A 15335-nucleotide genomic window follows, 5' to 3' on the forward strand; every position below is an offset into this window, starting at 1 on the left:
TACAACCACACCAAAGCTTAATTTTCTAGAATGCCACAATACAATTCCAAGTTGTATATCACCATGAGGATTAAATCTTAAACATGAAATTTAATTAAATGAAAGGTTTCAAAACCTCACCGAATATTCTAAATCAAATATATGTGAAGCTATATGGCATGTAGATCAAGAATATCAAGTCGGAATTCAAATGGAGTGAATAGTGCACTCGGGGCAAATTAATTAATCCAATTAATTAATAATTACTAATTTTCAAAACACCTCCAATTACTTTCAAATTCAACTATGTTGAAGAGCATGCTAAGGGCTTATATAATATGCTCACACATATTAATTTCAAGCTAGTTAAGGCCATGTGAATTAATTTTTCACCTAAGATAAATATTAAATAAAATCTTTAATACTTATTCAAATGTTCCAATTTTAATACACCACAATGAGCATAACAAGGGCCAATATAAAATCATGCTACATGTTTAAACCAAGTCATGAGCAACCGGGAAAATTAAATCCCGTACAAGAAAAATAAATGATAAAATCTCTAGATTTTATATTTAATCATGCAAACAAGTAGTATAAGCATCACAATCATGCTATAACAAGAATTTAAACCTAGAACATCCCCTACCTCAATTTGAGATGAAAATTGAGAAACCCATCAAAATGGGACGGCTCCGAATCCGACAAAACTATTAGGTTTTATCGGGGACAACGCCGTGAATATAACCCCATGAAAGCCCCATCAAAATCATAACTTGACCTCAAAACCAAACTCAAAAATTGGTCAAAACTGAATTCTAATAAGGGGGAACGGTAGAGCACGGCGAGGGGAACAACAAACGTTAAGGCCGAAGACTTTCCATCAAGGAAAAGTGAACCAAAAGAGAGAGAAGATGGCAGCACCCCTTGGGCTACCATGGGAGCTCCAAGTCGTGTATGAAGAGGGGAGAAGATGAAAAATGAAATATCTCACCCCCCTTTTATAGAAATCTCAAAAAGTGCCCCGTACGGACCCCGTCGGGTCCGAAAAAGTAAAATTTGAGCAGACACACTCAAATGGCAAAATCTTGTGAACAAAAAAGATTAAAAATGATAAAATATGAATAACAGAAGAGACAGCGTCAAAAACGGAGTCCTGAGCAGAACGTTATGCCCAAAACAATTTTGGCGAAAACTAGGGCCAGAAACTGGAAAACATCTACCAGGAGGAAATTCCAAGAGTACATAACTCAACAAAATGTGAAAATGAATCCTGTACGAGGATCTAGGCTCAAAACAAGACATTTTGGAATAACTTTCATTAATTGCACAATGGCCCCTCCAAAAAGTGAAAACTGCACTTATTGCCCAGAATGAAAATGTCTTCCAAAAATATTTTCTTAAAAACCCCTGAAATAAAATATCTTCAAAAGATATTTACAAAAAATAGCCCAAGAAAAGAAAATAATTTCAAAGAACTTTGCATCCATACCCCTATGGACACCAGGAGCTACCAGAGTACTTTTTTGCAAAAGTAAAGATACGTATTTCGTGAAAACCACTCAAGATGAAGGCACGTGAAGTCAAAAACCAACTCCAAGCATGAGAAGTGAGGTTGTGCCCAAAACTGACAAACAGAGATAAGACAAAATAGGGAAAAGGACGAAAATGACTCGGTCCTCAAAGGAAGTTGTCAATCCATGGAAAAGAGTCTCAGGAACCAATTCTGAGCACTCGAGATGACACTAAGCCACCCGAAATAAAGCTTAGAAAAGAAAATTAAACGAACAAAAATTCATTCGTAAAATTTCAGGAAAAAGGAAAGGAAAGCAAATGACCGGGTCGTTATAGAAACGTATTTATGGCGGGCCATAAGATCCAACGGCGTTCAGATTTTTTGGTGGCTTTATTTTCATTCTACACAGGCTAGTGGGTATCCATGCTAGTACTTTACTGGAGTGTCATGATGAGACTGTATTCGACCTACATTAGCAAGGCCAAGCCCAGGCGGGCCACTTTCCTCCCATTTGGCCATCTTATTACTTAGATTCTACGAGATCAGCGCTATCCCTTCCACCCAGGCAAGTATCCAGAGATAGGAGCTTGCCATTATGGCAAGAAGGAGTGGAATAAGAGCTACAATGCACTTATTAAGAGTTTGGTGGAGGACGCTGTTCTAGCAGCTGAGGAGCTTGAGGAGATGGCAGCAGTAGCAACAGAGCCAGCAGTAGATGATCCAGCAGTCGCACCAGCGGCTGCAGTACATATGGATATTGACTTCGAGTAGGAGCCTCCAGCAGAGGAGTTACCACATCACTCTTCAGCGGGGTCACCATTACATTTCCAGGAGCAGGCTCAGGATGCACATCATTTTCCTGATCCAGTCATACCTGAGGCTCCAGCATGACACCCGGCTTTAGAGAGCGAATCCAGGCCTTGGAGGACGCAGTTGTTTCTCTTCAGTTAGATGTTGCATCTCTCCACTCCGATGTCTTAGCTGCACTGCAGAGCATATCCAGAGATATCAGGGGATCACGCCTTACTCACCCTACCTTATCTGCCTGATCTTTATTCCTCTCTTTTATCATGTTATATATCTGTGATACATTCTTGCTTTTTTGATATAGTTATATTATTATTGCGGCCCGTCTGTCGGCCCTATTACTATGATGTACCATATACTGTTTTTATTTTCCTATTTTATGCATGATCTTTTGGATGTCATATTCTTCTATTGATATATCTGTCTGTAACGGACTCCATTATCAGGTGCATCCCGGTGACTTCAGCGAGAGAGTGCTGAAGTAGCCTTTTATTTCATATTGAAAGGAAAGATTTTCTTCGAAACGAAAATGAAATGAACCACTTCGGAGGATGTTCTGAAGTCTGCCCCATATAATGATGTGTCTTTCCTGGCTCCCCAAATTTTTCAAGACCACCCTTTTTCTCTCTTATTAGTTCATTTATTATCCCATTTACACTTGCATGTCCACTGTGCACCATTATTGTCACTTTTCTTATCTGATCAACTTTTCTCCCAATGCCATCTTTTAAGGACTACAGTCAATCCCAAGTTTTTTTGGGGGGAGGGGGGGGGTTATACCACCCACTTTGGATACTTCTGTCCCAGCTATTTCTTGCCATAGCTGCACTGGTATACTCTTTCCTTTGTTCTCTTTGCACATTGAGGACACTGTGCCATTTAAGTTTGGGGGTAATGGGTATTATTACAGTATTTGCTTTCAAATCAAAATTTTAAGCATGACTTGTGTATTTGAGGGATTTCTATGATTGGTCCATGACTAGCTATGATTTTGATCTTTTAAGGACTATATTGCTTAGAATTTAAAAATTGCTTGACTTGAGAGTCCAATACTCCTTGTATGCCTTTTGGATGCCATTTAGGAGTAAATTTTTTGAAAAAATTGATATCTTGCTTGGACTTGTGGTCCACATCATCCTGATTTTCTAATTGTTTTGAGATTCACTCTAGGATTCTACATTAGCATAGGCGCACACTAGCATTCATTTGTGGGGTACATGTTTTATTGATTATTGAATTGGTTATATCCCAATTGATCTAGTAGTGCATTGAAAGCTTTCATTCTTGATAAAGTGGATAACAAATCATTTTCTTTGAGTAGCCGGGATTCTAGCCTCATTAAGCACTAAATTTCTCGCGCCGAAATGTGGAGGGCCCAAACTCTAGGTTAATAATTGAACTTAAAAAAAAAAAAGAAACAAAAAACAAAAAACAAAAAAAGGAAGAAAGAAAAAAGTTGTAAAAATAATAAAAAAAGTGAGGACTTCTCCCAAAAGGTGAGAAGTGGGAAATGATTAGACGGAGGTTGTCTTGATTTGTAGCCTAGTTGATTTGAGCTTGTAAGTCCTTAGGGGTGTTTGAACACCTAATGCCCTAAAGCTGTCCGGTTTGGGAGTCATTAACCTAACGCTCGACCTCATGGATCACTAGAAAGCTTAATAGATTAACACATTGCACTATGCTTCCATCTTTGATTCTTAAAAAAAAAAATAATAATAAAATAAAATAAAATATCGAGTGAAAAGAATACGCGCACCTAGATAAATAAAGCTTTAATAAAAAGTCCACTCTTTATCTTGATGATCGGTACTAGATTTTTGTGCCAGTTTGACGGTAAGGATGTGATCATTTCTTTAGTTGGCTAAGATAGCAACATATTTGATGCCGGTCCACTCAAAAAGGATTTTAGAGTCATTTTGATTTGCATGATCATTTTCTTGATGTGTGGAGGACCATACTTGTTTACTTGATGTTGAAATTTTGGGAGATTGCATGGAAAATGTTAAAAAATTGCATACTTGAGGTAGTTTTATCCCAATGCTTGTTTGCAATATTGGTGCCTCTTTAGTGAGAATGAGCTTAATGTTTGTGGGTATCATTTCTGGAAACCCTCACGGGACTTCACTCGTCCACTAGGGGTAACCTAGGGGTTTAAAAGGCTTGTTGCATATGCTAAATGCAATCGTGTTTCCTACGAAAGTGGCGTTATCCATTTACTGCTGTCTAGTTCATAATTGTTTAGTTTTTCATTTCATTCCTTTACTTTGTAGTTTATTGCTAGGGACTAGCAATATTTAAGTTTGGGGGTATGATGAGCGCTGAAAAGTGCGCATTTGAACCCCTTAAGCTAAGGTATTCTAGGACCTTTATCTATCTTACTTTCCCGTTTTAGACTATTTTCGTGTTATTACCCTTTTTAGGTGCTTATCCCAAAAATAAGTGTATTCAGGAAAATAAGAGCATTAAAGAAGTTAACTCAAGCTGAATGGAAGAAAAGAGCAAAGTAGAAGCAAAATAAAGCAAAGTGTGAAAATTCAGCATGTTCGATCGATCTCAGCATTTCTTTGATCGATTAAAAGTTCATCGATCTAAAAAGTTCAAGATGGATCCAAACCCTTGTCCTTATCCAAAAGAATCCAATAAGTTCGATCGATCCAACATTTCCCAGATCGATCGAAATGATTCGATCTTATCCACACCTACCACCCACCTACCACTTTTGTCTTCCTCCCAAAAATATCTCAGAGATTTGTCTTTATTCAAAAAGGCACCACCAAGGATGATTGATCTCTGCAGCATTCGATGGATCTCAGCCATGTTCAATCGATCTCAACACAGTTCGATCGATCGAACTTCCTCAAGTCCGAAAAAAAATAGATTCCATCTCATTAAAAGTTAGCTCATGGTGCAATCATTGGAGGGACGTTGATGTACGAGCCCAGACCATTGGGGTGACATTTGACCTACCTATATAAGGATTGAGAGCCACTTTTATAACATAGAGCATATAGTTGATAGTTGATATTCATAACTTGAAATTTTCTTATCTTGGAGAGGAGCCTAGAGATTAGAGAGCTTTTACACATTTTTGGGGAGTTCTTCCATTCTTCTAGGGTTTCCATCAAGAAGGAGGTCATTTCTACCATGGAGATAGCCCTTGAGGGTTGGATGACTACTTCAATGAGTGGCTAGACATCTACTTGGGGCTAGAGTAGCCCCTAAGTTTGCTTCATAGACTTAGTTCTTTGTATATTTTGGGGGATTTATTTGTAACAATGTTTTGATCTTGGATTTATATATATATCTTGTGGTTTTTTACTTGATGTGTATGGATTAATGTTTTCAATTGATTATCTACTTCTAACCATATGTCTATGTATGCTAGAATGGATAATTCATGTGCTCTTTTCTAGATTTAGTGGAATTTATGCATGTCTATGTGTATGGATGAAGTTAATCTAGAGATGGTCAAAACATAGAGCTTAATTGAACACTCTTGCAATCTACTCTTATTCCTTAGTGTTCCATACTTATGAATGCATTAGGTGTATGTTTCTAGATAGTTGTGTGTGCATAAATTGTGGTTTCATTGAATAGATTTTGGTCTCATTTGATAGGTTGTGCTTTCCATTTGATTTGGCTTGACAATCTATGCTTATTTGCCATTCATTCCTAGTTTTAATTAATGTTACACACACACACAAGTTACAAGTCAATTTCCCTATTAATATACAATTGCTAGTGTCCAGTGAAGTCGAGCTTGGTAGTGAGCTCTAGTACCCCAAGTTCTCCCCTCTATATCTTTCTCTACTTTATTAATCATTGAATTTTGTTTACTTTAATTTCATTTGCATAATAGCTTAATCAATCAATCCAACCAACCTTTGATCACTCAACCTACTAACCCTATATATTATTTCCATTACAAAGGCACCCACAAATCCCTTGGGACGATCCCTACTCACCCTAGCTGTATTTTTAGTTTGAGGTAGTAGTGGCTTTTACAAATTTAAAACTTGGCCACATTGCACACTCACACTCTTAGTTTATATCTTTTTACAAACTTTTGGTCTAACGGTATGGCACACACCAGTAGTCCTCCCAACTACCACCGAAATCCAAGATACAAGCCCGTAACATATCCTCCAATATCTGAATGGTACGTTCTGACTGGCCATTAGTCTGAGGATGGAATGTTCTGCTAAAATGAAGCCCCGTGTCGAGAGCCTCCTGAAAACTTTGCTAAAAGTGGGATGTGAACCACGGATCCCTATCCAAAACAATGGATACAGGAACCCCATGAAGCTTGACGATCTGCCTCACATACAGTCCACTCTGTCTCTCTGCACTATCTGTCACTGACATGGGCAAGAAGTGAGCCGTCTTAGTCAACCTATCAACTATGACCCAAACGGCATCATTCCCTGCCTGAGACCTCGGAAGTCCCGTTACAAAATCTATAGTGATGTGTTCCCATTTCCACTCAGCTATTGGTAATGGTTGCAACAATCTTACTGGTCACTGATGCTCTACCTTCACTTGCTGACAAGTAAGGCATCAAGCCACGAACTGTGAAACATTCGTTTCATGCCCTACCACCAAAACTGTCGCCGCAGATTGTGAAACATCTTTGTACCCCCAGGATGAACTACGAGCCGAGAGTGGTGAAAATCTCAAAGAACGTCCTCGTGATATGACAAATGAACAAACATTATCCTTTTATACCTAAGACCACCGTCTAAATGTAAGGTCCAACCTTCTACATTCTTGCCACCTGAAATCCGAGCATGGATGGCCAACTGTGCCTCAATAACTCTACTAACAAGAGCCGATTGAGCTACAAGGCTAAATAAAATAGCTGGCGAAACATCCTCATAAGACTGTAAACCAAGATCTGTAAGTTCTTCTAGAATCTTCCATCTGTGAATGGAAATGCTATCAAGAGTCCCCCGTAACTTTCTGGTCAATGCATCGGCCACTAAGTTTGCCTTACCCGGATGGTACTGTAACTCAAAGTTATAATCTTCTATGAACTCAACCCATTTGCGATGTCTCAAGTTTAAATACTTCTGAGAGAGGAGATACTTGAGACTCTTGTGATCGGAGAAAACCTCAAACTTCTCCCCATACATATAGTGTCTTCACCCCTTCAGAGCAAAGATAACTGCTGCTAAATCCAAATCATGTGTCAGATAGTTCAACTCGTGAGTCTTCAACTGTCGAGACCCATAAACAACCACCCACTCTGTCTGCATCAAGACACAACCCAAACCTTCCCGCGAAGCGATACCACAGATCACAAAACCTAAACCATATTCAGGAATGATCAAAATTGGAGCCGATGTCAATCTGACCTTCAACTCCTGAAAAACAACCTCACATGCCTCGTTCCATATGAACTTAACCCCCTTGCGGGTAAGTCGAGTCATAGGTGCCGCTAAACGAGAAAAATCCCCAACAAATCTCTGATCTCCCAAAATCACATCGGAAATGAAAATATACAAAAATATATACACATATATATACATATATATACACATGCTCAAAACATCAAAGAGGGCAAGAAATTAAACATGGAATCTCATATCTCTCATGGAAACATGGGTACCACTCAAGATTAAAGCTCAAAAATGGATATAAAATCCAAACTTACCAAAACTCAATGAGCGAAGTGGTCCGAGAGAGAGATGAGATCTGAGATGGGAGATGAAGTTTCGAAGCTTGTGGAAGGTCGCCGGAGGTTGGGAAGGTGGGTTATAGTGGTGGGAGGTGACAAGGGTTGAGATCGATGGCCAAATCGATCAAATGACCCTAGGGTTTCTATTTTTAAAAACTGCCTCTGACATGTTCGATCGATCATGAAATATCTTTGATCGATCGAACATAGATCGATCTGAAAAGAACTTAGATCGATCTAACCTTGTAAAACATATTTTTGGTAATTTTAAAATTTTAAATATTTAAAAATTCAAATTTCAAAATTCAAAATATTTTTTTTGGATTTTTGGAAAAATAAAATAAAAAACTTTTTGGAAATTTTTTTTTTAAATATTTGTAAATAAAAATAAAGAAAATATATTTTTGGATTTTGTGAATTTTAAAATGAAAATAAAAGTAAAGAGTAAAAATAAAAATCTTTTTGAGGTTTTTTGAAAATAAAATAAAAATAAAAATACAGTCAAAGTCAACAAAAGAAAACAGATCGATTAATCCAAGATCGATCGAACAGGTAAAAACCTGTAGTCAAGTTCGAATGATCAGATAGAGAGCTGTTTTATGTAGGGTTCAAAAAATTTCTAAGTGTCGAAACTGAAGATCGATCTAAGAAGAATTTGGATCAATCTTGGAATTTCAGATCGATCATAAAACATTTCGTACGATGGGATAGAGAGGTGAAATATATAGGTTTAATGCAGGAATGAAGTTCGATCGATCGAACCTCTTTTGAGATTGATTGAACAAGCACAAGATGCCTATTTCAGAATGATGAGCGCTGAAAAATGCATATTTAAACCCCTTAAGCTTAGGCATTCTAGTACCATTATCTATCTTACTTTACCATTTTAAATTGATTTCGTATTATTTCCATTTTCAGGCACTTATCCCAAAAATAAGTTAACTCAGCCAAATAAGAGCAGAAATGAAGCAATTCTACGATAAATCAAAGACAGGAGCCAAGTGGAAACAAAAGGAAGAAAAAGGTGGAAATCAACATCTTCGATCGATCTCAGATCAAAGTTCGATCGATCCACCATGATCGATTTCAGCACTTCAAGATGGATCAGAGCTATGATGACATTTTCAGAGATCTCAAAAGTTCAATCGATCGAACTACCTTATCCTTATCCAAATGATTGATCTTATCTAGTTGTACCACCCTACCAACCACTTTTGTCCTTTTTCCAAAAACATCTTCAAAATATCTCAGATTTGTCTTTATCCAAAAAGTGCCGCCATTGAGGATCGATCCAACTTCAGTTCGATAGATCGCAGCCATGTTCGATCGATCCAAGTCCAAGGTTCGATCGATCGAACTTCCTCCAGTGCGAAAAAGTTAAATCTGTAGCTCACAAAAAGTTGTCATTTATCCAATCATTGGGGGAATATTTTGTGCATGACCCCTGCTCATTTTGTATGTCATTTTGACCTACCTATATAAGGATAAGGATTACTTTTTACATCATATCACATTATATCATCTCATACCTTGTAAGAACTCTTGGAGAGCAAGCTTAGACGAGGAGGAGGCTAGAGACACCATTGGAGACTCTTCATCAACCAAGGAGCAAATCTCTACCATGGAGTTAGCCCTTAAGGGTAGGAGAAGCACTACCATGAGTGGCTAAACATCCTCTTGGGGCTAGAGTTAGCCTCGAGCATGCTTTTTACATCTTAATTTTGTGTATTATTGAGGGATTAGTGTTGTAATACTTGTTTTGGCACTTTTATATATATAGATCTTGTTTAGTCAATGATTTATGTGGTTTAATGCTTCCAATTGATCATTTCATTCTATCCATATGTCTATGTATGCTAGAATAGATGTTCATGTGTTTGTCTCTATTTCTTGTGTTATTGATGCATGTCTATGTGTATTAATGCCATAGATTTAGAGATTGTCAAAACATTGTGCTTAATGGAATGCTCTTGTAATTTTCTTGATGGTTCATGCTCATTTCTTGATGGTTCATGCTCATTTCTTGATAGATTATGCCTCTCCCTTAGCTTAATTAGTTTAATTTCATGTCATTAGCTTAATTGTAGTGTAGTGGTAGCATAGTTGTTAGATAGGAGGACAATTCATGCTTGTTGTTTGATGTTCTATACTTTTGAATGCAAGTAGCATATGTTTCTAACCTTATGGTGTATTTGGCTTGTAAGCTTAATGAAAGGATTAATGACTTGCTAGATATATTGAGCTTTTCACATGCTATTTAGACAATATATTCTTAATTGTTATATATATTGTGCTTTTCACATGTTGATTAGACAATGTATGCTTAATTGGTCACCCTTGCTAATTGAATCAACCAAACAAACACACACATCAATATTGCAACATATATTTTCCTCATTAGTCACTTGTTAAGGGTGTAGAAAAGCATTGTTTGGTGGTGACCTCTAAACCCCAAGATTTCTCTCTCTCTTACTTATTCTTTATTGCATTCAATTATTTAGTTTAATTTGCTCTCTAGTTTAATCAACCAACCAACCATTTGTTTGATCACTCGACTTACTAACCCTAATTGTGATTCCACAACCAAATTCGACTCCAATCCCTTGGGACGATCCCTACTCACCCTAACTATATTTTTAGTAAAGGTAGTAGTGGCTTCTATAAATGTAAAACTTCGTCCTCGCCTTAATGCACACTCTGAAGCTTATGGTAGACAACGACCATCAGTTTTTTGCGCCGTTGCCGGGGATTTTGCAACGTTGTATTTATGGAATCAATTAGGAATTAGTACTTTTTTGATCATGTCTTTACTTTGTTTGTATTTTTCTTTTGATTACTTATTGTGTTTGTTCATCTTTGACAATGAGCATTAAGCTTGGAAGCAAGCAAAGGAGCATTCAAGCAAAGAAGCATTCAAGCAAAGGAGCTAAGCAAGCAAGGAAAAGTGCTAAAAATTTTAAAAAATTGCTAAGCTAAGCTATAAATTTGGAGTTAAAGTGCTAAAGGACCTTTGTGAGACTTTCTTTACTCAATCCCTTAGTTCAATCGTCGACCCGCGTGGAGGCTAGTTTTTAAATTCTTTAATAAATCGTGAGCCCACGTGGAAGCAATTTACTTTTCTTGCATATTGTTTGTGCATGGGAGTATGGGAACATTGTATGTGGAGGAAGTTTGTTGATTGTTGATTTGTTACGAAGGATGAGTGCTTGCTTGTTTTGTTGTGATTTGTGTGTCGCTTGTAGTCAGGAATAGACCTTATCATATCATACATTCTAGGCATTCACATGAAAAATTTAAAGGGTAATCTTGGTTACTTAGACCCACGTTTCATGCAAAACCTACCTCTTAATTAACATGGCCCTGGAGTTGAAGCTCCAATTCCTCCAATGGTCCTTCGTGATCATTATAATCTTCATGTATACCATGCACCAACTTGCATTGTGTTGCCTAATTTTGAGGCTAATCAATATGAAATCGAGCCCGAGACCATTCAAATGTGTCCACTCTTTTATGGCTTAGATGAAGAGGAACCATATAGGCATCTTAATGAATTTCTTGAACTATGTTCCACCGTGAGATACATGGATGTCCCGGAGGAAGTTTTTAAATTACTTCTCTTCCCTTTCATGCTTAAAAATAAAGCAAAGCATTAGTTCAATACTTTAGGGGTAAATTCAATAACATCTTGGGCATAAATGCAAAATGAATTTTTTAAAAAAATTTACCCCGTAAGTTTGACCAATGTAATGTGTGCTTCAATTAGAGAATTTTCTCAAAGGGAAGGAGAGTTGTTGCATGAGGCTTGGGAGAGATTGAATGACTTGCTAAGAAAGTGTTCGCATCATGGTATTCCAAAATGGCAAGTTGTCCAATACTTCTATGAAAGCCTATCCGACATGCAAAAGGACATAGTTGATACCTCATGTAGAGGTTCGTATTTTGGAAAACATGAAGATGACATTTGCCACCTTTTTGAAAAAATGAGTGAAAACTCTTTGCACAAATATTACACTTCTCGGCTTGATCATGGTTTTAATAAAAAGGAGAAAAGTGTAACAGTGTGTCAAACTGAAAGTTTAAGGGAAATTGTAGCCGAGGTTAAAACTCTTTCTCAAAAACTTGATCAATTCTTGTTGAATCAAAAACCGGCTATCAATTCATCTCCTTTTCATCATACAACTAATCTTTGTGAGCCTTGCATGACATGTTCAAGTGTCTTGCATACTACTTTCGATTGTCCCCATGGACATGTTGATAATGAACACTTTGAACAAGTTAATGCTACATTTGCTCACCCTTATTCAAATGCATATGTTCCATTGTGGAATGAAAGCCCTTATCAAGCTAAAAATCTTCAAAGAAAATACATTCCACCTCATAAAAGAAATGGAGGTTCTCAAGGGTTTACTTCTTCTTCTTTCCATCATCAAAGGATGAATGACCTCCCACATTCTCAAATGTGTGACTCCCAAGTTGGCTTTCATTATCCTCAAGCATTTTCTAGTAATTCCACATTTGAAGATAAGGTTTTGATGGCCTTGGGTAGCTTAGAGAAGGATACCAACTTGTTGCATTCCCACTCTCAATCCATATCAAAGCTTGAATCCCAAATTAGGACCATAGCTAATGCCCTGAATGAAAGAGAAATTGGGAAATTACCTAGTCAACCCGAGAGGAATCCAAAAGCCCAATTTTGTATGGAAGCAAACCCTACATCGGGGTGTTCTTCCCAAGCTCAAGTGCAAGCCATCACCACCTTGAGAAGTGGTAAGTAAGTGTACAATAGGGTTGAACTACTAAAGGAAGATAGTGAATCGGTGCAACCTAAAGTTGTTACCCATCCAATTCCCAATTCCACTCCTACTTCCTTGAATGAAAATGATCCTAACCGGAATTCTCAATCTTCTCCATCATCCTCTTAAATTACAAAGTCTTGTGAGCCAAAAGCTCCATTCCCTTATGCTTTAAAAGAAACTTTGCCTTATTGGAGGCAAGAAGGGAAAATACATGACATGATGGAAGTTTTTAAGCAAATCAACATCAATCTTCCTCTTTTGGATGCCATTAAGCAAATTCTACCTTATGCAAAATTCTTGAAAGATCTTTGCACATAAAAGAGGAAGAGCAAGGACCAAGCCCTAAAAAAGTGTTCCCACCGAGCAAGTGAGCTCTATTCTTCAACAAAACACTCCACTTAAGTTCAAAGATCCCGATGCTCCGACTATTTCTTGTGTAATTGGAACCCATGAAATTCGGAGAGCTCTTCTTGACCTAGGTGCAAGTGTTAATTTGATTCCTTACCCGTATATATCCAATTAGGGTTAATTGAATTGAAGCCAACCTCGGTGGTGCTTCAAATGGCCGATAGATCCGTCTAAACACCTAGAGGCATGGTTGAGGACATCCTTGTCAAAGTAGATAAATTCTACTTTCTGGTTGATTTTATAGTTCTTGATACCGAACCGGTTGCTAATCCCTCCAACCACATTCCAATCATCTTGGGAAGACCATTCCTTGCCACCGCAAATGCAACAATTAATTGTAGATTCGGGATTATGGACCTTTCTTTTGGCAATAAGATGATCAAACTTAATGTTTTCCATAGAAGTCAACATCCCATAGATGAAGATGAGTGTTGCCTTATTGATGTGTTAGATGAGGTTGTTGAGGAATCAATTCCAACGATGGAAATGAAACAACCAATTGAGGATAGTCTTTCATCTCTTTTATCCGATGATCCTCTTTCTTCTTGTCTTCTTGAAATGTATGAAAATTGTGGATTTGATGATGAAAAATCAATGAATGAAGTAAGCAATCTTATGGAATCTGTTGCAAGCTTAGATTTTTCATCTTGGAAAACTCCAATAGAACCTCTTCCTCCACTCTCTAGCACTCCACCGGTCTCATCTTTAGTTTCTCCACCAACTCTTGAGCTTAAAACTCTACCTTCCAATCTCAAGTATGCATTCTTAGGACCAAAAGAGACTCTTCCGGTTATCATTTCTTCAAGTCTTGAAAAAGACCAAGAAGATGCTCTCTTAAGTGTGCGATAGGATGGAGTGTGGCGGATCTTAAGGGAATTGACCCTTCTATTTGTATGCATCGTATACTTATGGAAGATGATGCAAAACCCTTTAGGGATGCCCAAAGGAGACTTAATCCAAACATGAAGGAGGTAGTTAAGAAGAAAGTTGTCAAACTCTTAGATGCCGAAATCATTTAACCAATCTCCGATAGCAAATGGGTGAGTCCAACTTAAGTAGCTCCCAAAAAATTAGGGATTACGGTGGTTGAGAATGCAAAGGGTGAGGAAATCTCTAAGCGTATCACCAATTCATGGCGTGTATGCATTGATTACCGCAAATTGAATGCCGCCACTAGAAAGGATCATTTTCCCTTGCCATTCATTGATCAAATTCGAGAGAGATTGGCCGGGCAACAATATTATTGCTTCCTTGATAGCTATTCGGGGTGCAATCAAGTAGCCCTCGACCCATTAGACCAAGAGAAAACCACATTTACATGTCCATTCGGCACATTTGCTTATAGACGGATGCCTTTTGGTTTGTGCAATACACCCGCCACATTCCAAAGGTGTATGATGTCAATTTTCTCGGACATGGTGGAAGAGTATCTAGAGGGTTTCATGGATGATTTTTCTGTTTTTGGGTCTTCATTTAATGCATGCCTCAAAATTTTAGATCTAGTGCTTAAGAGATGTCATGAAACCAACCTTGTACTTAGCTGGGAAAAGAGCCATTTCATGGTTCAAGAGGGTATTGTTTTGGGTCATGTTATCTCAAGGAGAAGAATAGAGGTAGATAAAGCGAAGGTTGAGCTTATTTCTGAATTGCCTCCACCTTCAACGGTGAGAGAGGTTCACTCCTTTCTAGGTCATGTTGGCTTTTACCGCCGTTTTATCAAAGACTTTAGCAAAATTACTCGACCCTTGTGCAATATTCTTGCTAAGGAAACTCCTTTTGTCTTTGACTAAGCATGCTTAGACGCTTTTCATAAATTGCGTGAATTATTATCATCTGCTCCTATCATGCAACCTCCCAATTGGTCATTGCCATTTGAAATCATGTGTGATGCTTCTAATTATGGCATGGGAGCAGTTTTGGGACAAAGAGTGGGTAAGCTTCCTTGTGCCATATACTATGCAAGTAAAACTTTCTGGGGAGCTCAATTAAATTACTCTACTACCGAGAAAGAATTACTTGCCGTAGTGTATGCTCTTGATAAATTTCATTCCTATCTCTTAGTGTTGAAGGTTGTTGTTTATTCTGATCATGCCGCCTTGAGACATCTATTGACAAAAAGGGAAACAAAACCTAGGTTAATTAGATGGATTTT

This window comes from Cornus florida, unplaced genomic scaffold, assembly GCF_030987335.1.
Source record: "Cornus florida cultivar Cherokee Brave unplaced genomic scaffold, ASM3098733v1 CherokeeBrave_3.0.0_Hap2_Chr06, whole genome shotgun sequence".
NCBI classification, from domain to species: Eukaryota; Viridiplantae; Streptophyta; class Magnoliopsida; order Cornales; family Cornaceae; genus Cornus; species Cornus florida.